Source organism: Astyanax mexicanus, chromosome 13 (assembly GCF_023375975.1).
Source record: "Astyanax mexicanus isolate ESR-SI-001 chromosome 13, AstMex3_surface, whole genome shotgun sequence".
NCBI lineage: Eukaryota > Metazoa > Chordata > Actinopteri > Characiformes > Acestrorhamphidae > Astyanax > Astyanax mexicanus.
In genome coordinates this window covers 10,283,654-10,309,680 of record NC_064420.1, presented here as the reverse complement: position 1 = coordinate 10,309,680, position 26,027 = coordinate 10,283,654, and positions in this window count along the sequence as shown.

Sequence of the window (26,027 nt, the reverse complement as noted above, 5' to 3'; positions counted from 1 at the left end):
CGCAGCTGCCGGCTTGTTAGCGTACGAGGGCAGGCTGCGACTCCAAAAGAGTGACTGGTGGAGGGATGGAGGTTTCTCACGAACAATGTTTTGAAAACTTCCTCTTCCTCCATTCCAGGCTCATTTCTATAGCCGAAATAAGCGTGCCTGAGGCGGTGATAGTACTGTAGGGGTGTTTCCTGGCGACTCTGCTTTATTGCAAGAGCTGCAGCAAGGCCGGTTTGAACAAGGTGGTTGGAGAACTCATTCTCCAAAGCCTTGCAAAGAGCAGGATAGTCTCTCTTAACCTGGGGTGGTTGGCGCTCAATGAAACGTCCAACTTCCCGACTAGAGGACACCTTAATGAGGTAGATTTTATCATCTACCGTGGCCTTGGGGAAACGGCGTAAGAAGAAGTCAATGTCGCGAAGATACTGGTGGACATCATTAGAACCGTCCGGTTCTGGTTCAAAGCGTGGGATGTTACGCGCAATTTTGTCCAAATCTCTATCAGAGGGTGCTTGAGGTAGCACAGAGGTCCCATATGGCTGGGAACGCTGAGTGAACCTTGGTTCTACTGGCGCTTCAGCACCTTTAAGGGAGACTAGAGGGATTGTATTTGTGGATGGTTGTTGCTTAAGATCCGGAACCCCAGGGGTTCCTGATTTACCAGCTGGATTGATGGGAGAGTCTCCCTCCATCATCAGCTCAAATGTTAACTCTGTTTGGTCTCGAGTTAATTTTACTGCATTGTTAGCATGTGCTAATTCAGTTTCTAGCTCAACCTGTTTTGCAATAGCATGTTTTAGTTTTTCCTGTGACTGAGCTGCAAGTTGGGTAGCTATGTTGGCTTCCTTTTGAAGCAGCTGCACTTCGGTTTTGAGGTCTCTTTGGTTCATTTCAGACTGTACAGTTTTGTTCTCTAGGTCTGCAACTTTATCATTTAAAGTCACAATCTCTGCTTGGAGATTTTGAATGGTTTTGGAGGAAGCAGCAAGTTGATCCTGTGACAACAGCAGTTGTTTCCACAGTATTAGGGAAATCGGATCCACTTGTTGCTTGCCCTCAAGGATTTTAGATACACACTCATTGAGGCTTTTGGCAATTAGTGCATGGAGACCCCCACTGTCCATTTGTTGGACTGGGATGGTGAGTCCTGGGGGTAGACCAGCTGTAAGCTCTAAAAGAGCTTTTTCGGTGGCACACATTTTGATTTACGTAAAGCACGTGGAATCAAACAATTTTGATGACAAACAAGTTTATTTTATGTTCGAGTCAATTAGCATTGTGCCTTTTCTAAGAAGAAAATCTGTTAAAAGTGGGCGACCTAAGGTTACAATTAGTAGATTAATTTTAAAAGAATAGTTAGATTTGTTGTCAGTGATGCTAGTGAACAGTTTAATAACTGTAGGGCACTATACACAATGTCTAAATCTAAATATGGGTATATTTATTAACTATGTACAGGATGGGAGAATTTAACTATGTATTAAGCACAGGTGTGCTGGGTATATGGTTGAGTAACTGATAACTGGATAGGTTTTTTTTTTTTTTTTTTTTTTTTTTTTTTAATGGTTAATTAATTGATTAATTTCAATCAGTTATTAATAATTGATCTTAATCGATCAATAATTAAGCTTAATTTATTTGAAGATGGTTGAATTAAATTGAAAATAATTAATTAACAAAAATTTAATTAACTTTACTTAATCAAATTGATTAAAATGACCAGTTAATTATTTTATGTTGTGATTAGTTACTCAATGGAGATAGCTATTTAGCTTGGTTCAATGTAACATAAAGAGTAATGTTTGAGAGAGCAGACCTGAAACTTAAATTTAACTATTTAATATTAACCGATTAAATGAATGCAGTTATTTGTTTACTTATTCACATACCATTTAACCCAACCACAATGCAAATTCCCTTTATTAACTTAACAAAAAGTTTGTTTGAAATTGGCACCCTCTGGCGACAGAAACTCTAAATGCACTCTACAGGATGATAGCAATTACACAAGTACAACACCAGGTGGCGACACAGCTATATGGCTAAGTGGCTCCCTCTGGTGGTCAAACAAATGAAATGCACCTTTCTGCACTGTATGCAGTTAACCAAATCAAACACCAGATGGCGATGTGGCAGTGTACCCCCCCTAGTGGTGAGGGGTAGTAAAACACCCTTTGAGTTTGAGTGTAAATAGTCAGGCTGTCCACCAGATGGTGGCAGAGGCCGACTGGTGGGAGTGGTCACGCCCACCGATGATGCCACGTTAAGGACCGCCCCTTGGGTCTGGGACCTGGTCAGCAGATTTGACTGACTCAGTCGACTGTGAATAGCAGAGGAGAAGGACACGGCTGTCCGAAAGTTTAACACAGCAGCAACACACTTCACAAGATGAGCAAAGAGGATTTACATCCTGGCGTGGTTAGTTTAATCACGCACACAATAAACTTCCTGCCACTCAGGGTGGTGTTACGTAAAAGTTAGCTACTCTTTTACGCACGTGGAAGTGTCCAGTACTGCAGGATTTTACGGATTTCGCGCAAAAACCGGCAGTTTTAACTGGAGCGCGGAGTCGATGAGCCGGAGATCCGCGACTCAGACCTGCGCGAAGGCCTTATCAGATCAACACTGGCAAAATATGTCTATTTTACCGGAAACAGTTCGAACTTTATGTAAGTACACACGTATATACACGTATATACACCCGGGTTTAAGGTTGCCCACACACGGCGGTGTGTCAACCAAGCTTATTTTACAAATAAGAGTAATGTTTTCAAGAGCGCTCGCATACCACACACATAACTGTACACGTTATACAGACAAACAGGGGACCGTGCGCGCGACGCGCACACACAGCGGGGGACTGGCCAGTCCTGAATTGTAAACAAAAACACGTGTAGCACATGTGCGTGTGTTTCTAACACGCTGGGTTTATGCAGTTAACTCCAGCTAAGCCAGCTAGCCAGCAGCTAACGCATTTAATAATAACAACAAAATACACTTTATTCTGCAACTTACAGCGCTATTTTCTGGAACTGGTTATGAAATGTGTATATATTCTGGTCTCGCGGCGGAGAGCCAATAAGAATATAATCCTGCCCCACGTTGGCGAGCCAATTATGTAGCGGCTCAGTGGTTTAATACCTGGTGCTAATTGAGATGTTGAAATATTTTTTAATTGGGCGCCAGTTATTAAATTAATTTAATTAGATTAATTAATTAATTAATTAATTAATCAAATTAATTAATAACACAAGACATCTCAGGGTGTGGTTTCTACAGGTGACAGAAATTTTCATAACCAAGTTATCCAGAAAAACACACTGAAATGACAGGTTTTGTAAAATAAAAGTATTTATTAAATCACACAGATATGAGTAAATAATTCATTAAAAAGTCATAAATGTAGCCATTAGCTATCAAATCATAGTGTAGAATGATAAATGAGAAATAAAAGACAAACACGTTATAATGCTGATATGAAAGGAATAAAGATTAATATAACTATTAAGTGAGTATTTCTAAATAAGGGTCTAAGGCATTTTAAGTCTACGAAACCAATTCTTATTTCCAACCAAGCCACTCAAAATGAGTCATCTATACTAAAGACGCTCTATTAAAGACCCGACCAAACCATGACCAACAGACACCATCTGCCGAAAGATTAAACCCAGCTCTGCCTTACTCTGAGTTGTTGAAGTGAGCCTTGGTGACGTCCGCCTGGGTTGGTCGTCTGCTGCTTCACCCCGAAAAAGGATCACGTGAGCCTGTCTGCAGGGTGGGTGGACTTCCTGTGTCAGCACGGAGCCCCAGTAGAACCCACAGGGAAATCCCTTCGCTCTCAGGTGGCTTGCTGGTGGCCTCCGGACCGCAGGTTTCTGGGTTGGATCTGGCGGATCTCCTTTTCAGCTGTACTTTAGCTAAACTTGGAATAATGCTTGGCTTCGTAGATTGTAAAATAACCTTAGATATTTTAACTAGGATAGCTAATATTAATATACTTGAAGATTAAATGCACTAGTCTAAGAAAACTAACTTAAGATGACTAAACTAACGGTCTATCCTTTCTCCATCTCTGGCTCCCTAACCTCTCTCCTCTAACTGTTTTCCTCAACTCATCTTCTCCAACTCCTTCTCTAACTGCTTCTCCTCCAACTGCTCTGACCTGAACTCCCAACTCTCACTGGCAACTGAGTTTAACTATTAGACTCTGTGGCCTGTTTGGCCTTCGAGCTATGATTGGCCCTGTGGCCCAAGTGTCTGTGTTTTGATTGGTCTAGGAGCAATTTCAAACTTTGGTGGGGATTCACAAAGGGCCATAAAACCCCCCCTCGCTCACATGGTCAGCATGCTTCAGAATTTTTCTAATAGATCAAACCAAAAGAAAACTCAATTAAACAGTGGATCAAAATACATTTTTCAGCATATCAGTTTGTGATGATAAATTCAGGAAACACAATCTTACAATTGAATCACAATAAATGTAATATATATATATTGCCCACAAACAGTTTTGTAATACTCAAGATAATCTTAGAAATACAATGATGGATGGTACTCTGTCAGAAAGAGATCAAGAGTCATGTTATTATTTAAACCCAATTAAATCACTTAAAAGATAATACATGGTTAAACCACTGATAACCAAATAAAGCTAAATTATCAAATGCTAGTTAAACCTTGTTGATTCAGACTTGAATGTGTAGGAGAATTTAATCAGGACACATCCAAACACATATACCATTATCTAGTAAACATTCTATAAAACACCTTTTTTATATAGTCAATATATATGTATTTTAAGCAAAATCTTCTCAGTGAGAAATTCCTCTTCTCTGCTGAGTGTTTAGATAAGCGGCTGTCGTCGGAATTTACGACCGTGGGGGAAGTTGGTGAAGTTGGTGTTGGGAATGTAATTTCCAAGCTAAGAGCATTCATTTTAACTTCATGAATCTTATTTCTAAGTGGTTGCAGAAAGCACAAACCCCTAAATTGGTATAATATATTTGGTGAATTTACAATTTCCAAGGCATTCATTAAGTTTTGAACCCTCTCTCAAGTCCCGTAGTCCCGTCCTTGTCCTGGTGATTGTGCTGTTGGCAAAACCACAATTGTGCACAGTTCCAGATGTTTAAACATTAACGGTCCTAAATCCAGATTTACGACTGACAGCGTCTGAAGGAATGTCAAAAAAGAATTTAAAAATGTTTACCCTGACTTGCATTTAGGGTTCTCGAGCGAGGCTGAGTGAAGAAATAGTCAGGAAATGTCATTTTGAAATTTAAGGCTGTTTGAAAAAGATAACTCCAAGGCTTTTAGAGTGTTCTGGGGGTTGAAGTTCCTTATAGACCATAAAGTGGGGGTAGTGTGTGTTTGTGTCCAAGCAATGAAGAAATCCTCTGGTTAATCCACTACATTAATCACAGTGGGTTTTGATCTGTGTGCTGATTCAAAGACGTGTATTTTTAACCAGCTATCAGAAACATATCATCACAGTTTACAAGGTTAGCCTACCGTTACCTTTCTTTTAGAAGAATCACCGTATATCCAGATCTATTTTAAAATCAGCTGAAGCTTCTGCGTCCCGATCCCGCTGCTAAATCTCATAGCAAGGGGGAGGAGCTTCCCCAACAGTCTCTCCTCCGGGCGCAGCAAAACCAGCAAGCTGATTGGCTGTTTTTATTGAGAGGCGGGACTTAATACCTGAACCGGCTCCGTGATTGGTCCGGTCTGTAGTACATAGTACAGCTGATCTGAGCGAAACGAACCCCCCGGTTCCTACCCCATATAGGTAGGAAAAACTATAGATAAGGAAAAACTCCCTCAGAGCTGGAGGAGGAAGAAACCTTGGGAGGACCTAGACTCACATATAAGTCTTACCACTGGCCAAACGGCTTATTAAAACGTCTTTATACATCCACATAGGTTTATAGTATAACAGGACTATAACAGCTCCACTAATGGAAGCAGTTACAGTTCATGTAAGGTTGTATGTAATCTGTAGTGGAGAGTATGATGGATGATGAGCAGCTGATCTGTGGTAGGTGATGGAAAAGGCTGGCTTCAGAAACTTCCATCAGTCTGGCCGGACAGGGGACATGAGAGCCTGAGGGTCCGGCATCCCTCGGTATCGGGTCAGACAGGTGGGCAGTCAGAGACTCGGAGGAAAGCAGAGAGATGGAATTCGTTTTGACTGGATTTGTGTAAAACAGAAAATATAAAACATTATCAGAGTGTCGCGTATGACTCCGGCAGATCTGAATAAAACAGCCTAACCAAAGGGAGAGAGCCAGAAGGTAGCATAGACACGGAGGCACCCTGAAACACCGGCATCACAAACCTGAGTGATCGCGTGCAGTGAGCGAACAACAGCACCAGCATCTCAGTTTACCACAATTCCCTATATCCATGAACCCCTGGATCTGCAACCTTATCTAAAGAGAAAAACATTAAGTACCAAAAGCTAAACTAAACAAGTATTTTTTTTAATCTAGACTTAAAGATTAAGATTGTGTCTGAGTCCCGAACATATTCGAGGAGATTGTTCCAGAGTTGGGGTGCTTTATAAGAGAAAGCTCTTTCTCTTAAATTCTGGGAACTATAAGAAACCAGCACCTTGTGATCTAAGTAATCGCAGTGATGAGGTCTCGCAGTGATGAGGTCTCGCAAATAATCAGGAGCGAGCCCATGTAGAGCTTTATACGTTAACAGGAGTATTTGTAGTCTCTAATATTTCTAGTTTTAGTAAGGATCCTGGCTGCAGCATTTTGAACTAGCTGCAGGAACGTTCTGACAGTAGCGCATGACAAAAAGTCTGACCCTGAGGTATTGAAGGCATTCACTGATTTTTCTACATCATGCAGGGACAAGCAATTTCTTAGCCTGAGCTCCTCTCTCACTCCTTTGTGAATACGAAGTACATTTAAGAGCACTAACAATATATTTTTAAAAAGGTCAAGAATACTAAAAGTATATTTTCCATTCCCTATACTTTAGAAAAGTACACATAAAATATATCTTTTTTTATTTCTATAAAATTGATTTTAAAGTATCTTAAATTATCTTAAATTATACTTATAAGATGAAAGACTGCCTTTTTATATTATGCTTTAATCCAACGTAAACAATTGAATGGACTTCACTCACAATCTAAAGCAAACATGCCTCCAGTGTCACATAAAAATACATGAGTTATTTTCTTATTACATTCAGGCAATAAAATGTACATTATTGTCATGTAATATATCGGATGTATGTATGCATCGGTGTATTATTAAAAACTTTCTTACATTCATCTTCACATAAAATTTTCTTTAAATTAAGTGTTTTGTAGTATTGAATATTGTAGTTTTACACTTCCAACTTTAAAAATAAACAGAAAAAAAACAGAACTAAAGTGAATTTTCTAATGTATTTAATTTTTCATAAATACTGAACATATGAAAACACATGTGTACACATTTTTAACAAGCAATTAATTATTGTGTTCAAATTGTTTGTCTTTTTCAACGTGACAAATAAATAATAAAAAAGGCATTAATTTATATAGACTATAACTACTGGGACACCTGCTAATTTTTTGTTTCTACAGAAATCAAGGGTATTTAAATTATTCTAGCATGCTGTCATTACACTCTATAGAAAGCTTTGACTGCAGAGCAATGACTAATTACTAATTACTAAGAGCATTAGTAAGGTCAGAGTATTAGATGGTCACCCCCCACCTCATGCCCAAAGCACCACCTCAGTACCACTGCTCAATAGATCGTTGCATGTGATTCCATAATTTTATTTTAAATGTGGCAAAAATCTCATTTTGGAGCTGTAAAACATTTTCAGTCTCTCTCTACATTATTTGGTAGAGGAATTCTTCAATAGTTTTATTTCTCTTTTGCAACCTGTTGTTACCATCCGAGTGGAAATATACATAATCTCCAAGGAAATGACTTTAATGCGTGGAATTTGTTACTGGACCATCATTAAAGGCTTTAGTGGCTAGGTTGTGTTATAAAGACACTCAGTTTGAAGCAGTACCAAACACATTTACATTTCCACTCAGGTATTCTGATTTGGAATTGAAACAATTGCTGTTCTGAAGCTGAGAGAAGAGATCTTTGATGTCATTGGTTGCATTCTTTATGCACTTTTCTCCCCTTATCCACCTAAGGAATCTCTTTACTATCTGGACAGGCGCATGTGTAGTTCCATTGAAGTACTTCACAAGAGTGCCATTTAATGAACAAAAAATGTAGAAGTTGCCCACAAAGGACCCCATTTCCTGTATAATATTATAATAATATTTTAATTTGTTTAGAATTACACATAGGTTCTTGATCTTCAAACGTGAAAGGCCCAACTGTACCTACAGTTCAGCCACACAACTATGGTTTCTGATAATTTGTGATCTTTGTATGAGAATTCTCCTAATTAATTGTTACCTCTAATTTATGCATTTTAAATTTGTAATATAATTAATGTTACAATAGGCTTATATTTAGAAATAGTGTTAATTTTTGGATCTTTTATTCTACAGAATTGAAAGCAAAACTTTGGGACAGTTATCATCATTCAGCAGGTATGCCTTGTATTGTCTTTTTTCAGCATCATTAAAACATATCGCTTTGTCTCTGGCTGTGGATTGTACAGGACAGGAGAGCATAGGCGTAGGAACCGGGGGGGATGGGTGGGACATGTCCCACCCAATATTAGAAACAGGTGGATTTGTCCCCCCCAAAAATGATATCAGTTCGCTCAGGTCAGCTGTACTATTAATGAGGAGACAGACCGGACCAATCACGGAGCCGGTTCAGGTATTAAGTCACGCCTCTCAGTAGAAACAGCCAATCAGCTTGCTGGTTTTGCGGCGCGCGGAGCAGAGGCAGTTTGCTGTTGGGGATGCCCCGCCCCCTCGCTGTGAGATTTAGCAGCGGGATCGGGACGCAGCAGCTTCAGCTGATTTTAAAACAGATCTGGATATACGGAGATTTTTCTAAAAGAAAGGTAACGATAGGCTAACCACTTCAACTGTGATGATATGTTTCTGATAGCTGGTTAAAAATACACGTCTCTGAATCAGCACACAGTTTAAACCCACTGTGATTAATAAACTGCAGCTGTGTTAGTGTGTAAGCTTATCTTTGGAATTAGCTAGATTGGGAGTCAGGGTTAAAGGAAAAAAATAAAATATATATGTAATGTTTCCCTGTACCTGATCAGCTAATCACTTTAATTTTCAAACTATTTATTCATTTAGGATTACAGGACTTACTGTGAGCTATAATGAACGAAAATTGATTTAACTAACTAGTTATCTAGAAGCTGGATGTAGATGATCGCCAGAATTTCGTACAGTACTTTAAGTTGGTAGTTTAAAGCAGTTACTTAACCCCGATCACTGCCCTAAACTAGTGTTTTCCACCTGATCAGCTAATAAACAGTCATTTACTGAGTTTACCTGTTAAAATCCTTTACCGCCCTATGGAGCCTAAATTAATCATGTATATCCACCAGAGGAAGCTCTAGAATATGCAGAACAGTTTTAATATGCAGTAGAATATATAAGAACTGGGTTGAGAAACACTGCTGTAACGTGACTTCTGTTCATTTGTATTTCACAGTAAGACCACATATCCTGACGTTTATAAAAGTCTCTATGAAACGTAAAGTTACATTCTTTTACATAAAAGGACACCATCTTAAGAAGAGCTCTCAGTAGAAAAAAATAAAAGTGCAGGAGAAAATGTAAATATACAACAGCATTGACATGCCAATACATAATAATAATAATAATAATAATAATAATAATAATAATAATAATAATAATAATAATAATAACAATAATAATAATCTGTTATATTATTTTAAATATTAGGTGATAACTCAGACATTGCTTGCATAATTTTTCTAACAACAGTAACTGTAATGTGGAGTAACATGTTTAGGTTGTAAAATCACCTTATAATAATAATTTACTTTTAATTAAAAGTAATTTCCACAAATGTTGTTCTAGGAAACTATTGGGTGGGCTTGGGTTCATATTGGCAAATGTGTCCCCCCCAATATCAAGCCAGCTCCTACGCCCTTGCAGGAGAGACTGCAAGTTTGGAGAGTTCTGGTTAAAGGCTTCGCGCTCGCAGTATAAAATGTAATCAGCCAGTTAGAGCGCTGCCTCGGTCTGGGTGAGGCGGAGCAGCTGAAGGCTGCGGGGAGCTGGGCTAAATGAGCAGGGCTCAGGGCGCAGTGGCTGGGTAAGGGCTGATGAACGTAGGTACATAAGTAGCACCGAGTTCAGAACGTTATCTTACCTAATGTAAATGGCGATAAAACCATACAAGACCATAGTTTTAACGTTAAGCTACATATGTGAATGTTAGCTAACTAGCTAGCTAGCTAACCACTGCGAACGTTGGTTTGCTAACTAACTAGCTAACTAGGTAGTGAGATAACCTATATAGAAAGCTAGCAGAGGCTGTGCAGTGCAGTGCAAAGCTTCATTAGATTCAGTTCTCAGTGTCTTTTTGTTTTAAGCAGTATGTGATTATTATAGCAGTTCCAAAATGCAACACACGATTTAAAAGAACTGTTTACGTACAAAAATGGCAAGAAAAATGATGTATATTTTAATGTGTATATATTGTATACTCCAAAACAAGATATATACTTGTACATTTCCTGAAAACAGTATAGCCTGATAAAATCATACACATTTTTCCAATAGTGACACATATTTCACAGTATTAGAGGCTAATGAAAACTTTCTAATATTGTAATATGATTATATGTGTAATAATACGTCGTAATAAAATGTAGTATATTTCAACAGATCTTTTTGAACATGAACAAAAGCAGAACAACCCTCAAAACGAATGGAAAGGTTAGTCACATGTTCAGTTTTATTTGTAATTACTAGTTAAAAGGTATTGTTGTGTACACATTCACAGTTTTGCTGAAGTAGTGCAAAAATATTGAAGAATTTAAAAAAGGGTCACAAGATTATCTCAATGTGACGCAACCTGAGCTTTGATACGGTTTAGCTAGCTGTCTAAATGTGTCTGTTGATTGCCATGAGCAGTAAGTGGACCAGTACTTACAGCCAAGTGTCCCAAAGGCTGCAACACACTGCTTCTAGCAGTGTTGTAAAAGTATATTATACTGTGTGCTCTGCTTAGACATCAGGTATCCAATTCCTTTATGTTTTTTTGTAAGATCACTTTTTCTGTGCTCTAGTGATTTAGCAAGTCCTCACATACAGAAGAGCCTACAAGAAAGGTATTTTTGCAGCATTTTGATTTACCTCATACAGTTGTTAATTAATTGTTGATTATTGAATGCATGCACATTAACTTGTCAGTTTTTTTATACACCGTGAACCTTTGAAGTCTGTTTTATGTTTACAGGTTCCGTTTAGAACCCAGACATCACATTCAGAATCAAACATCACAACTACTGCACTTTGTGTTAACCCAAAGAAAAAGGCAAAGTTAAAAAAAAAAAAACTATATTATTAACAAGAAGATTATACAATTGTGTTTCTTTATAAGTAGTTTGTGTCAGTTTATATAAGGAAATCAGTATTTATTTAAAACTGTATTTTTTCAGGTGCTTGAAATTGTGAACTCAAGACCTGAACCGAATGCCTTACAGAAGGAATTGCCTACAAGAAAGGTATGATTCACATACATAATGAAGGCAGATGTTATTTATTACTATAATATTACGTTTGTAATTATATTATGCTATATTATATTATATTATCCCGCCTATGATGCAGGCCTGGCCAATTTAAACAGTGTTGTGGTTTATTAGGGTTCAAGCACCGAAGGTGCGTAGAACCCTATTGTTTTTGCTAAGATTTTTCTTCTTCTTCTTCTTCTTCTTCTTCTTCTTATTATTATTATTCTTTTTCTCCTGTAAAAACAGTTGTGCAGCCTAAACCGTAAGTCATAGAGAAATGAAACTTGGTAGGTAGATGTAGGATCTCGGTGGACAACAAAAATGGCACCGATTGGTCAAGTGGTGGCACTATAAACAAGGAAATTCATTTTTCACAATTTTCTCAATAACTAAACAACCATAAGACCTACATTCAAAATTCTTTTTTTGATGGATTCCTTGGGTCAATACCAACAACTTTCCAATTTGGAATAATATGCAAAACCTACTTTTGCAAACTAGTCCTAGGAATTGTGACCAATCCTGGCATGTTTGGTATCAAAACACTCGTGAGAGCATGCGCTTCAATATTCATTAAGAAAAAGTTGAAATATGTAAACAATATGGCCGCCATATGCAAATTAGTCCTTCCGGATATATGCCCCATTCACTTCAAGAGGTAAATTTGGAGCACTGTTTCTCAGCAACCGTGCAACCTAGCAAGTTGAAACTTTGCATGCAGAATCTATCATACAGCCTCTAAAGGATGTTCAAAGGGCAACTTAATCAATCAACATGGCTGAACACCATCAGCCAATCAGCATTCAGCAGACATTTTGGCAGGCTGAATGTTGCCCAATCTGGATGATATTTGGCAGTTATGTTCAGGTGGAGACACTCTAGTGACCTGCAAAGTGCTGAAACAATCCGCCCACTGGGGGGCGCTGTTCCAAAAAAACGAGTATATGTCAATCATGCTGTACTATTTTGACATCTAATTGTTTTTGCCATATTTAGTACAGTGGCTCTGACAAATTTCTCAATACAACTATGTTTAAAAAGTGCTTTGTTCATTCATAATTGCTAATTGTTTGAAAATAGCTATATTGAAACTACTCTCTGGATATTTGGCCTATCACCTCCATTTCAGTCTTGCTGCACACTGTAGAGTCTCTAGGTAAATGTTCATTAAAAACATTTGTGAAAATTTCACATACAATACTCTCCAGGCATCAAGCAATCTGTGCGTCCTTGGAATTTCTAACCTAAATTGCTGTAACTCTGCAGTATTTGCTGTAATCTCACAATGTTAAAGACCTCTGTACAATATCACTCTGATGAAGCGCCATTTAATACAGAACTAGATTAAAAATAACTTGACATTACATGTCATATCAGAACATTCACTCCTTTGTGCCTCTTCTCAACATTAATAACAGGTGAAAGACTTTTGATCATTTTAAATGTGACAGAATGTCTCCAATTGTGTTAGACCTTCTTACACATCACCATCCTATGCTCTAGTAGGCACCATTGTGCTAGTTGGTGCTTGATGAAGCGCCATTTAATTCAGAACTAGATTTATAATAACTTCGTAATTACATGTCATATCAGAACATTCACTCCTTTGTGTTAATTTAAACTTGTTTGGTCAAACATTTCAGCTTGTTCTGCAAAGGTTCAAAGGTCAATCTGAATACCACTTTGTGAACATTCTGGTTGAAGCCACCTGATCAATACCAATAACATGTAGACACCTTTTGACTAGTTCTAACTCACTTAATGAATATCCTACAAAGTTCACTAGATTTACATGTGAATTTAAGCACTGATCAGGTTGAAAGGCCTCTGCTCAACATTAATAACAGGTGAAAAACTTGATAATTTCTAAATGTGACAGGGCATCTCCAATCATATTAGACCTTCTTACACATCACCATTCAATGCTCCAGTAGGCACCATTGTGCAAGTTGGTGCTTGAACCCGATGATTGCCGCTTGCGGCTATATTTATTCTTATTTTTGCAGCATATACCAAAATTAACTTAATTTTAACTGTTTAAAAAAAACAATAGAAAATGCAATAGAAATATTTTATAAATAAATATTATAATATTGTGTTCACCATCTTTCAAAAACTTGTTATCCTGGCATTTATCAAATTATACTGCAAACATCTGCATTACTCTATTTCTATGTTTTTTATTTAATTTTGTGCTCACACACTGTAAAAAAGGCACACAAGCACATGGTTGAGGCTCTTAAAGAAGATCTCAGGAAGAGAAAATGCCCCGATCCCAACACAGCCCCTTCACTGTGTGATACAGATACAGACTCAGACGTAAGAGTTGTTGGCCTGGAATCCACAACCATAAATAATAGAGGTGTGCCAAAAAATCGATTCACATAAGAATCTTGATTCTCATTTACTACGATTCAGAATCGATTTAAAATGTCCCAAAATCGATTCTGAGGGGCGGGTTTTAGACTGATTTTGGGCTGGGTATTTTTGTTGGACCTGGCAACCCTGGGGATAGCGCTTGTCCTTTCAAACGGAGATCTTCCAGACACACACAGAGCGTAGGTGTTTGAGAATCACCGGTAAGATGGCAGAACAAGCACTATATTACATTAGATTAACGTGTAGTTTCAATGTTTTATGGCAGAATGCTTCATAACAAGCATAAAAAAGATCGCTAGTAGTTAGTTTCAGTAACTGTTAGCTAGCTAACTAGCTAACTTTCCAGTTCCACCTTAAATAACGCTACAGGTGGCAGCGGGCTGCAGCATTTAAGGCGGAACGGAAAAATACAATAAGCTAATCAGAGCTAATTTCAGCTCCTCATCACAGAGGAATTAAGGAATGGACCATATGAATTAATTTCTCCACCTCCTGCCCCCTTTCTGAAGAAATACAACGACCTTAAATTAACTAGTTAATCAGCAGCTGCTCCTGAACTTTAGCGCTCCACTGCTATCATCACATCAGCCCAGCAGCGTCACCTACACACCACCGCTAGTAGCCTGGTAATAAAGCAGTGTTATTTATTATTTATTTATTGTTCATTAACGTCATTGTGATATCCCAGTGATTCCTCTGTCACTGAGGACCCACATTCCTGCACATTTTATTGTTTTTGTAACACATTACCTGCTCCAGGACCAGTGTATATTATGGAGGGTTTTTTTTCAATAAGATTCATAAGCCAGAAGCAGAAATTTTTATAATTCAAATCGTTTTGAATCAAAAATCGATTTTGAATCGAATCGTGGCCCCCAAAATCGGAATCGAATCGAATCGTGAGATAGTAAACGATTCCCACCCCTAATAAATAAGTCACTGGAAATTGTGTGTTTGAGCAGTAGTAGCTAAAAATGTAGTCCTAACCAAAAAAATCAATAGTTTTGTTTATGGCGAAAGAGAACAGATCTTAGAATTCTGTTAAGGCTCATCGCTTGCAAAGACTGAAACTTGTATGTTCCATGTTCAGAGTTTTACTTCAGGGTCTTCTAGAATAGATTAATATTTTCTAAAAATATACTGTACATATATATTTACCGTTTTGGCCATTTTCAAGCAAAAGTACGCAATGGGTTAAAACCCTGTTTTTGTTGGTGAAAATGCACAGAACGGTTCAACATTTGGTGCGAGAACACAAACAAAGCCCGTTCCGCGTTGGTGGAAAAGAGCCCTTTGTGGTAAATGCTGTGCCCTGACCTTTTTCAATGGGGTTCTGTACTTAACATGTAAATTAAGTAACATTTAAAACTCACTTTGCTGATTTAACACTAGCAAATTTGCTGTGTGTTTGCAATGTATACTTTTGTTTTTTAATCCTGTTTTAATCCTGTTTATACACAATGCAAAACATGATTTCCTGTATACCTTTTTAATTTGGTGTGGTAGGTTGCTCACACTCTTGCAAAGGCAAATATGTTATAACATAGTTCATTACTACGTTTATTGTAACATTTAAATGTTTGTTGTGTTAAAGAGTCTGATAGATGCTGAAAGTGAAGAGAGCTTTGTGCAGCCTCCGAAAAAGTCACACCTGGTTCAGCAGCTAATTTTGGCTTTATCATAGATTCAGATTTGGCATTCGCTAAACACATATCTATTGTTACTTGAACAGCTTTTCTACACCTCCATAACATTGCCAGGCTAAGAAATGCCTGATCCCTGCATGACAAAGAAACATGAGTACATGCCTTCATTACCTGGAAGCTAGACTGTTGTAATGCACTACTGTCAGGCTGTTCTTACAGTAACTTAAAGCAACTTCAGTTAGTTCAAAATCCTGCAGCCAGGATCCCTACTGAAACTAGAAAATTTGACCAGATTAGTCCAGTCCTATCAGAACTGCACTGGTTTACAGTCAAAGTCCGCATAGACTGTAAAATTGTCCTATTAAAGTATACAGCCCTACACAGGTCCTACACAAGTTATTGTGAGACCTCATCTCCTATTATGAATCAGTGCGATTACTTAGATCACAAGGTGCTGGTTTCTTAGTAGTTCCCAGAATACAGAGGAGCTCTGCAGGAGGAACAGCTTTCTCCCCAACTCTGAAATAACCTTCCCGAATATGTTCGGGAAACAGACACTGTCTCAATCTTTGAGTCAGGACTAAATACTTACTTGTTTGGTCTAGCTTTTGGTCATTGTTTTCCCTTTAGATAAGGTTGCAGATCCAGGGGTTCATGGACATAGGAAATTGTGGTACACTGAATGCTGGTGCTGTTGTTCACCCACTGCACTCAGTCACTCAGGTTTGTGGACGGTGGAGTTGGTGGATGCCAGTGTTTCAGGGTGCCTCCGTGTTACATTCTGTCTCTCAGCCTGTAAGTTAGGCTGTTTGACTCAGATCTGCTGAAGTAATTAGCCACACTTTGATAACTCCATCTTTCTGCCTTCCTTCGAGTTACTGACTGCCCACCTTTCTGACTCAATACCAATGGATGTAGGACCTTCAGGATCTCATGTCCCCCTATGATCTCAGCACTGCAAGGTCTGAATGTCATGTAATTTATTTCACATACATGTCCTGGTTTGTAGAGTATGTCCTCTGATGCATTTCACTCTTTTTTCAACAGGGGGCTTCAACTGGGGGGAGGATACTTTTGACAGCATTATTTTTAAGTCTGCCTAAATTATACTCCCCCTATGATCTCAGCACTACAAGGTCTGAATGTCATGCAATTTATGTTTCATACATGTCATGGTGTGTAGAGTATGTCCTGTGATGCATTTTACTATATCTTCAACAGGGGGGCTTCTAATGGTGGGACTATAATTTTGGAAGCATTATTTTTAAGTCTGCCGAAATCATACCCCCCCTATCATCTCAGCACTGCAAGGTCTGAATGTCATGTAATTTATTTTACATACATGACATGATGTGTAGAGTATGTCCTGTGATGCATTTCACTGTATCTTCATCAGGGGGTGCTTCTAATGGGGGGAGTATAATTTTGGCAGCATTATTTTTAAGCCTGCCGAAATTATACTCCCCTTATAATCTCAGCACTGCAAGGTCTGAATGTCGTGCAATTTATGTTTCATACATAGCATGGTGTGTAGACTATGTCCTGTGATGCATTTTACTATATCTTCAACAGGGGGGCTTCTAATGGTGGGAGTATAATTTTGGCAGCATTATTTTTAAGCCTGCCGAAATTATACTCCCTGTATCATCTCAGCACTGCAAGGTCTGAATGTCATGTAATTTATTTTGCATACATAACATGGTGTGGCCTGAATCTTTTGTGATGCATTTTATTCTATCTTCAACAGGGGGGCTTCAACTGGAGGGAGTATAATTTTGGTAGCATTATTTTTAAGCCTGCCGAAATTATACTCCCCCTATCATCTCAGCACTGCAAGGTCTGAAATGTCATGCAACTTATGTTTCACACGTGTCATGGTGTGTAGAGTGTGCCCTGTGATGCATTTTACTATATCTTCAACTGGGGGGCTTCTAATGGTGGGAGTATAATTTTGGCAGCATTATTTTTAAGTCTGCCAAAATTAATCTTCCCCTATGATCTCAGCACTGCAAGGTCTGAATGTCACACATTTAATGTTTCATACATGTCATGGTGCGTAGAGTATGACCTGTGATGCATTTCACTATATCTTCATCAGGGGGTGCTTCTGATGGGGGGAGTATAATTTTGGCAGCATTATTTTTAAGCCTGCTGAAATTATACTCCCCCTATCATCTCAGCAATGCAAGGTCTGAATGTCATATAATTTTTTTTGCGTACATAACATGGTGTGGCTAGAATGTTTTGTGATGCATTTTATTCTAACTTCAACAGGGGGCCTTCAACCCTGAGGGAGTATAATTTTGGCAGCATTATTTTTAAGACAGACAATATTATACTCCCCTTATAATCTCAGCACTGCAAGCTCTGAATGTCGTGCAATTTATGTTCCTTACATATCATGGTGTGTAGAGTATGTCCTGTGATGCATTTTACTATATCTTCAACAGGGGGGCTTCAAATGGGGGAGTATAATTTTGGCAGCATTTTTTTTAAGCCTGCCGAAATTATACTCCCTGTATCATCTCAGCACTGCAAGGTCTTAATGTCATGTAATTTATTTTGCATACATAACATGGTGTGGTCAGAATGTTTTGTGATGCATTTTATTCTATCTTTAACAGGGGGGCTTCAACTGGAGGGAGTATAATTTGGCAGCATTATTTTTAAAACAGCCGATATTATATCTCCCCTATCATCTCAGCACAGAAAGGTCTGAATGTCATGTAATTTATTATGCACACATGTCATGGCGTGGACAGTATGTCCTGTGATGCATTTTAATATATCTTCATTAGGGGGGCTTCTAATGGTGGTTGTATAATTTTGGCAGCATTATTTTTAAGCCTGCCGAAATTATACTCCCCCTATCATCTCAGCACAGCAAGGTCTGAATGTCATGTAATTTATTTTACAAACATGTCATGGTGTGGACAGTCCTGTGATGCATTTTAATATATCTTTAACTGGGTGGGCTTCAAATGGGGAGAGTATGATTTTGGCAGCAGTATTTTTAAGCCTGACTAAATTATACTCCCCTAATGATCTCAGCACTGCAAGGTCTAATGCAATTTATTTTACATATATGGTATTGTGTGTAGACTACCATCTCCTGTGATGCATTTTACACTATCTTCAACAGGGGTGCTTCAACTGGGGGAAGTATGCAGTCAAAACTAATTCCATCTTTCTGTCTTTCTAAGAGTTACAGACCGCCCACCTGTCTGACCCGATACCAATGGATGTTGGACCTTCAGGATCTCATGTCTCTGGATTGATGGAAGTTTCTTGAAGCCACCACAGTTCAGCTACCCATCAACCAGTTAATTCACCTGCCTTGGACTAGCTGTTTACTCTCCACTACTAATTGCATTGAAGTTTACATGAACTCTAACTGCTTTTATTACTCATATTTCTATATACATGGATATATTAAGCCTGTGTCTTTTCAAGAGAGAGAAACTGTATCAAGTATTGCTGAAAACTGAAAACTTCTCTTTCGTTCAGAAATTAGATTTTAAGACCTAAAACATATGTGTAAAATGCACTAACGTCTTGTTTTCAACATTTCTAAAGTGTTTGGGTTTATTTGTTTGTTAAATGTATTAAAGTCTGTTTTTGAACGATTCCGGCTAAGAGATGCGTTTCTCTCATTCGATAGAGCGATAAACTGCTTCCAGTGTTGTTTTAAACTGATCAGAATTAAGTTTTTAAGACCTAAAATATGTTATAACTGTATAAAATGTACCAACATGTCGTTTTCAACATTTCTTTCAAGTGTTTGGGTTCATTTGTGGGATCAATGTAATAAAGTCTGTTTTTCGACGATTTAGGCTGACAGAAGCGTTTTTTAAGTGTTTGGATTCATTTGTGTATGTAGGAAAATCTGTTGTCACGCTGAGAAAAGCGTTTTCTGCATAGTTTTAAGAACTAAAACACGTTATAGCTGTGAAAAATGCACTTGTAACTGGAACGGTTCTGCTCCACCCCTGGACTGCCGATCCAGCTACCCCTCTGCGTTGTGTTCAATAATGTCACAGGAGTCGGAAATGTCACCTCTTTCTCTTTATTTGTCTGATTTGCAAAAGAGATCAGTATTTGTTGTTAGTGAGAGGACACAGCATCAGCCATCAGCGCAGACTAAGTTTACATATTTACATATATATAACAAAATAAAACAGAAAACAAAACAAATATTTCACATTTGATTTGACAATCAGTGATTCTGTTCATATTTAGAACCTTAGTGGGCACATATATATATATATATATATATATATATATATATATATATATATATATATATATATATATATATATATATATATATATATATCAAATTTCTCAAAATAACAAATAATAAAACAAATTCCCCAATAGTTATATTCAAACCAAAAATACATAAAAGCTCATACGGAGCCATATTTAGTACACCTGACCATGCAGTCAGAGCATCAGCTAGTCTATAAAACAAACACTATACAAAGAGGTGACATTATAAGTTAAACACTACCCCCTACTGTCCAAAACTAGTAACGCACAAATACAACATACCTGAGTTGCAAAAGAGATCAGTATTTGTTGTTAGTGAGGGGACACAGCATCAAAACTCCTAAAATAATGTAAAGAGAGCAAAAATCTCAATATTTCAGTAGCTAGACCATATAATCAGTGCTTATAAGATAATCAGTTAGCTAACTGTAACTGACAAATACACTAGCTTCACCCATGCCCCCACACTCAACAGAAATCCCCCTTTTACAACTACAAGCTCAACAGAGAACATATTTTTAATATTTTCCAGCACTACTATAATCAATTTACACTAAAACAGAACATTTCCACTTGTTATTTTAGACCTCATGTGGGTTTTGCTTTTCACAAGTTGCTCTACGTACCTCTCACCTCTCCTCTTTCACTCCTTAGAGCGAGAACGGCTTCAAGTGTTGTTTTGTACTGAAAACTTTTCCTTCGATCAGAAATGAGTTTTTGAGACCTTAAACACCTTTGTCGGTTTTTAAGTGTTTGGATTCATTTGTGTTTTGTATATAGGAAAATCTGTTTTCACGCTGAGAAAAGCGTTTTCTACATAGTTTTGAGCTCCTCTTTCACTCCTTAGAGCGAGAACTGCTTCAAGTGTTGTTTTGTACTGAAAACTTCTCTTTCGACCAGAAATGAGTTTTTGAGACCTAAAACACGTTAAAGGTGTGTAAAATGCACTAACAGGTAGTTTTTGTCGTTTTTTAAGTGTTTGGATTCATTTGTGTGTTGAATGAGGTAAAATCTGTTTTCACGCTGAGAAAAGCGTTTTACGCTTAGTTTTGATCTCCTCTTCACTCCTTAGAGCGAGAACTACTTCAAGTGTTGTTTTGTACTGAAAACTTTTCCTTCGATCAGAAATGAGTTTTTGAGACCTTAAACACGTTATAGCTGTGTAAAATGCACTAACAGCTAGTTTTTGTCGTTACTTAAGTGTTTTGATTCATTTGTTTGTTGAGTGTTGTAAAATCTTTTTTCACGCTGAGAAAAGCGTTTTCTGCATAGTTTTGAGCTCCTCTTTCACTCCTTAGAACGAGAACTGCTTCAAGTGTTGTTTTGTACTGAAAACTTTTCTTTCGACCAGAAATGAGTTTTTGAGACCTAAAACACGCTAAAGGTGTGTAAAATGCACTAACAGGTAGTTTTTGTCGTTTTTAAAGTGTTTGGATTCACTTGTGTGTTGAATGTGGTAAAATCTTTTTCACGCTGAGAAAAGCGTTTTACGCTTAGTTTTGATCTCCTCTTCACTCCTTAGAGCGAGAACTGCTTCAAGTGTTGTTTTGTACTGAAAACTTTTCCTTCGATCAGAAATGAGTTTTTGAGACCTTAAACACGTTATATCTGTGTAAAATGCACTAACACCTCGTTTTTGTCATTGCTTAAGTGTTTGGGTTCAATTGTGTTTTGTATATAGGAAAATCTGTTTTCACGCTGAGAAAAGCGTTTTCTGCATAGTTTTGAGCTCCTCTTTCACTCCTTAGAGCGAGAACTGCTTCAAGTGTTGTTTTGTACTGAAAACTTTTCCTTCGATCAGAAATGAGTTTTTGAGACCTTAAACACGTTATAGCTGTGTAAAATGCACTAACACCTCGTTTTTGTCATTGCTTAAGTGTTTGGGTTCAATTGTGTTTTGTATATAGGAAAATCTGTTTTCACGCTGAGAAAAGCGTTTTACGCTTAGTTTTGAGCTCCTCTTTCACTCCTTAGAGCGAAATCGGCTTCAAGTGTTGTTTTGTACTAAAAACTTCTTTTTCGATCAGAAATGAGTTATTAAGACCTAAAACACGTTATAGCTGTGTAAAATGCACTAACATCTAGTTTTTGTCGTTTCTTAAGTGTTTGGATTCATTTGTTTGTTGAATGTTGTAAAATCTTTTTTCACGCTGAGAAAAGCGTTTTCTGCATAGTTTTGAGCTCCTCTTTCACTCCTTAGAGCGAGAACTGCTTCAAGTGTTGTTTTGTACTGAAAACTTCTCTTTCGATCAGAAATTAGTTATTAAGACCTAAAACACCTTATAGCTGTGTAAAATGCACTAACATCTAATTTTTGTCGTTTCTTAAGTGTTTTGATTCATTTGTTTGTTGAATGTTGTAAAATCTGTTTTCACGCTGAGAAAAGCGTTTTCTGCTTAGTTTTGATCTCCTCTTCACTCCTTAGAGCGAGAACTGCTTCAAGTGTTGTTTTGTACTGAAAACTTCTCTTTCGATCAGAAATGAGTTTTTAAGACCTAAAACACCTTATAGCTGTGTAAAATGCACTAACAGGTAGTTTTTGTCGTTTCTTAAGTGTTTGGATTCATTTGTGTGTTGAATGTGGTAAAATCTTTTTCACGCTGAGAAAAGCGTTTTACGCTTAGTTTTGATCTCCTCTTCACTCCTTAGAGCGAGAACTGCTTCAAGTGTTGTTTTGTACTGAAAACTTCTCTTTCGATCAGAAATTAGTTATTAAGACCTAGTTTTTGTCGTTTCTTAAGTGTTTGGATTCATTTGTTTGTTGAATGTTGTAAAATATTTTTTCACGCTGAGAAAAGCGTTTCAATCGCTTTTGTTTGTACTGAAAACTTCTCTTTCTATCAGAAATTAGTTTTAAAGACCTACACCATGTTAAAATGTGTCCTCAGGTTACATGACTCGTAAATACTGTAATTCTCTCTTAGCGACACTAGAGGGCGCAAGAACACAAAACATATGAGTAATGTGTAAATGCTCATGTTGTTTTTTGGCAAATAGACTTCCCGTAATTGGATACTTTTATGCAGGAGAGTTTCACATGTATAAATCAGGATGCAGGAGAGTTTCACATATATAAGTCTACGTACAGCCCAACTAACTGGCAGATTGTCACGTTGTATTGTTCTGTGAAATAAATCAGCAAAAATGAAAAGAAGTCGTCAGCTTCTTTCTAAGGCATCGCTAGCAGCAACACTCTGCTGTTAGACTCAACAAACCACATTTTAACTGTGTAAAATGTACCATATTATGTAATAATTTGGGGTTGGGGTTCATTTGTATGTTGAATGTTGAAAAAACTATGTTACGCTGAGAAAACTGTTTTACGCTTAGAGCGAAATCTGCTTCATGTGTTATTTTGTACTGAAAACTTCTCTTTTGATCAAAAAACACCTAAGCCACATTTTAACTGTGTGAAATGCACTAACATCTATCTTGTTTTCAACAGTTCTTATGTGCGCTCTAGAAAATAATATACTAAATCTACTTAGAAAAATGGTACAATTTTTTCCATGTATCGTTTTGCAATCCTAACTAAATGTTTTGCAATCCTAACTAAATCCTAACTAAGAGACTTATATTGTTGTTCCCACCATCATTAAATTAAAAACATTCATTTGAACCTACCTAATCCATGTAAGATTTTCTTTATATTCAGGCAAAAAAACTCTTTTTTCAAAACATCACCTTTTTTATTGGTTTAAAAAGTGGGCACAAAAAACTGTTGCATAATAATAGACATGTGCATACTACAAAACAAAATATTCCAGCTGATAACAGCTGTTAAGAAATTAAATTGTTTATTTAAGTGTTAATTAAACAATTAAACAAGCCTTTCAGTTTTTAATAAAAACAATTAGATTTTGAGATCAAATATTCTTGAAAATAGATGCCTCACAAAAAACAAACAAAAAATCTGGCAAATTTGCTATGTAAGATATACCAAAATAAAAAAATGAATGAAAAACTGCTCTGTTCAATTTTCAAAGAAGGCACTGAACCCACCAAAAGGAAATTCTTCATCTTTCATTTCCAAATGCAAGGTTACATGGTAAAACCATCTCTTGAAGCAACAAAACTCACAGCGACACAAAAACATTTAGAGTCTCTAATTCAACATACAAGGGTCCATTAAACTGAACTGGATTTTAAGCCATAAATTGTATTCTTTTATTAAAAAACTCTGCAATTTGCAAAGAAGGCCTTGAACTTTAGGAGCTTTATGTTGTTTTGTTGACATTATTTTGTACTAGCTTTCAAGTTCAATCAGTTTTTGAGTAGTAACTTTCGAAAAACTTCAAAGGTATGCCTCAGTTGTCTTAGGTAGCTGAGATTAAGGGTTTATATAAGATCCACCAGGAAGGCACGAGAACTTGGTATATCCAGTCCCCTCAGGATTTCTGTTCCCTCTATCACGAGAGTGGCACTGGCTGGGGCAGTTAACCATCATTTTCAGAACCTTCCCAGCAAGTTGTCTGTTCAGAACTTTAGCATTCTTATAGAAAAAAAAAAACATTATTTTAGTTTCAATGTTGCTGTGGTTACCGTAATGTAGATAGCAATTTCATTTTACCCACAAAGTATTCCTTAAAGAGATTCTCAAATCTCCGGGGTAAACCACTATGCAACGGAGTGCAACTCCTCTGCGTCTTTAAAAAAACGTTTAGGTCATTAAAAAAATTATGTTACTGGTTCAGAAAATAGTCAGACAAAAGCAATCATGGGAAATGGTGTGAAATTGGATATGAGAGGCCTCGTGACATCTACACTTGTTTTTAAGGGGGCTTTCACACCTATTCCTTTGGTCCAGATATTCTAATTTTTCAGAATTGTCTTGAACCCAAGCGTCAGGTGTGGAAGGGGTCAATATTTACGCCTTTGTGTGCGCCATTTTTGTCACCTTACATGATTCAACATAAAACTGACAGAACATAAAATGCATATATAGAGACAGAATATAGAATATACAGTGAAAAAACGTACAGAATAGGATTAATTATCACAAATCATTTTGAGTTTGGATTTTAAATGTGGCAATGAGTCTATGTTACGGTAAATAGGTGGGAGTGAATTCCAGAGCGGGCAGTGAGATAAATAGAAGAAGAGGATCTGAGGGTACGAACAGGTGTAGCAATGTGAAGAAGGTACGAAAGATAGAGGGGGCAAGATTGTGAGGATTGATGCGATAGATAGGAAGCCAGCGAAGCTGTTGTAAAGTTTTCTGGCTTCTCTTGAACTTTTCACCGCATTTGGTGGATTCAGGATTCATTCTGACAAGAAACCAAACAGAAATGAAAATAAAAGTTAATGTTCACAATCACCAAACTGGTGTCAAGCTCATCATGTTAATAAGAAGCTCAAGGTCAAGTAAACGTTTTCTTGTTTTTCTACTTCTTCTTCTTCAGGTTCTAAGTGTGTGGAATCCAAAATGAATCAAAATGACTACTGCCCCAACGTTTTATTTCAGCGAGACTGTCAATGAGGGACGGTGAAAGTGCAACATTAGGTTTGGTTGAGAGGTAGAGCTGGCGTATCCTGATATATAACGTTTAACACTATAATGTGTAGTTTATTAGCTTCCAACAGAAATCATATATTATGGGGGCTTCCATAATAGCCCACTGCGCTCCGCAAAAACAGCAAGCTGATGTTCCCTTCACACACGGCCAATGGCCTGTCTCCTCATTAATAATACAGCTTAAAAAATGAATCTCAGGAGCCCAGGCCAGGCGATGCCCCTGAGGAAATTTAAATGCTAACACTTCTTTTCCTTTTAATTGTGATAAATGGTGTCTTGACATGTGAGATTTAAGGCTACCCCATGTTCTATATCAAAGTTCGAATCATATTTTTTTTATTTGATTTAAAAGCGTAAAGCGCTTTTTACAAATGATGTTGTCTCAAAGCAGCTTTACAGAAACATGATCAAAGGGCAAAGAATCAGGCAAAACATTAAACATAGAAAATACAGAATACAGAACCCCCAGTGAGCGCAGAGATCAAGGGCGTAGGAGCAGGCTTGATATTGGGGGGGGGGGGGGGGGGCACATTTGCCAATAAGAACCCAAGCCCACC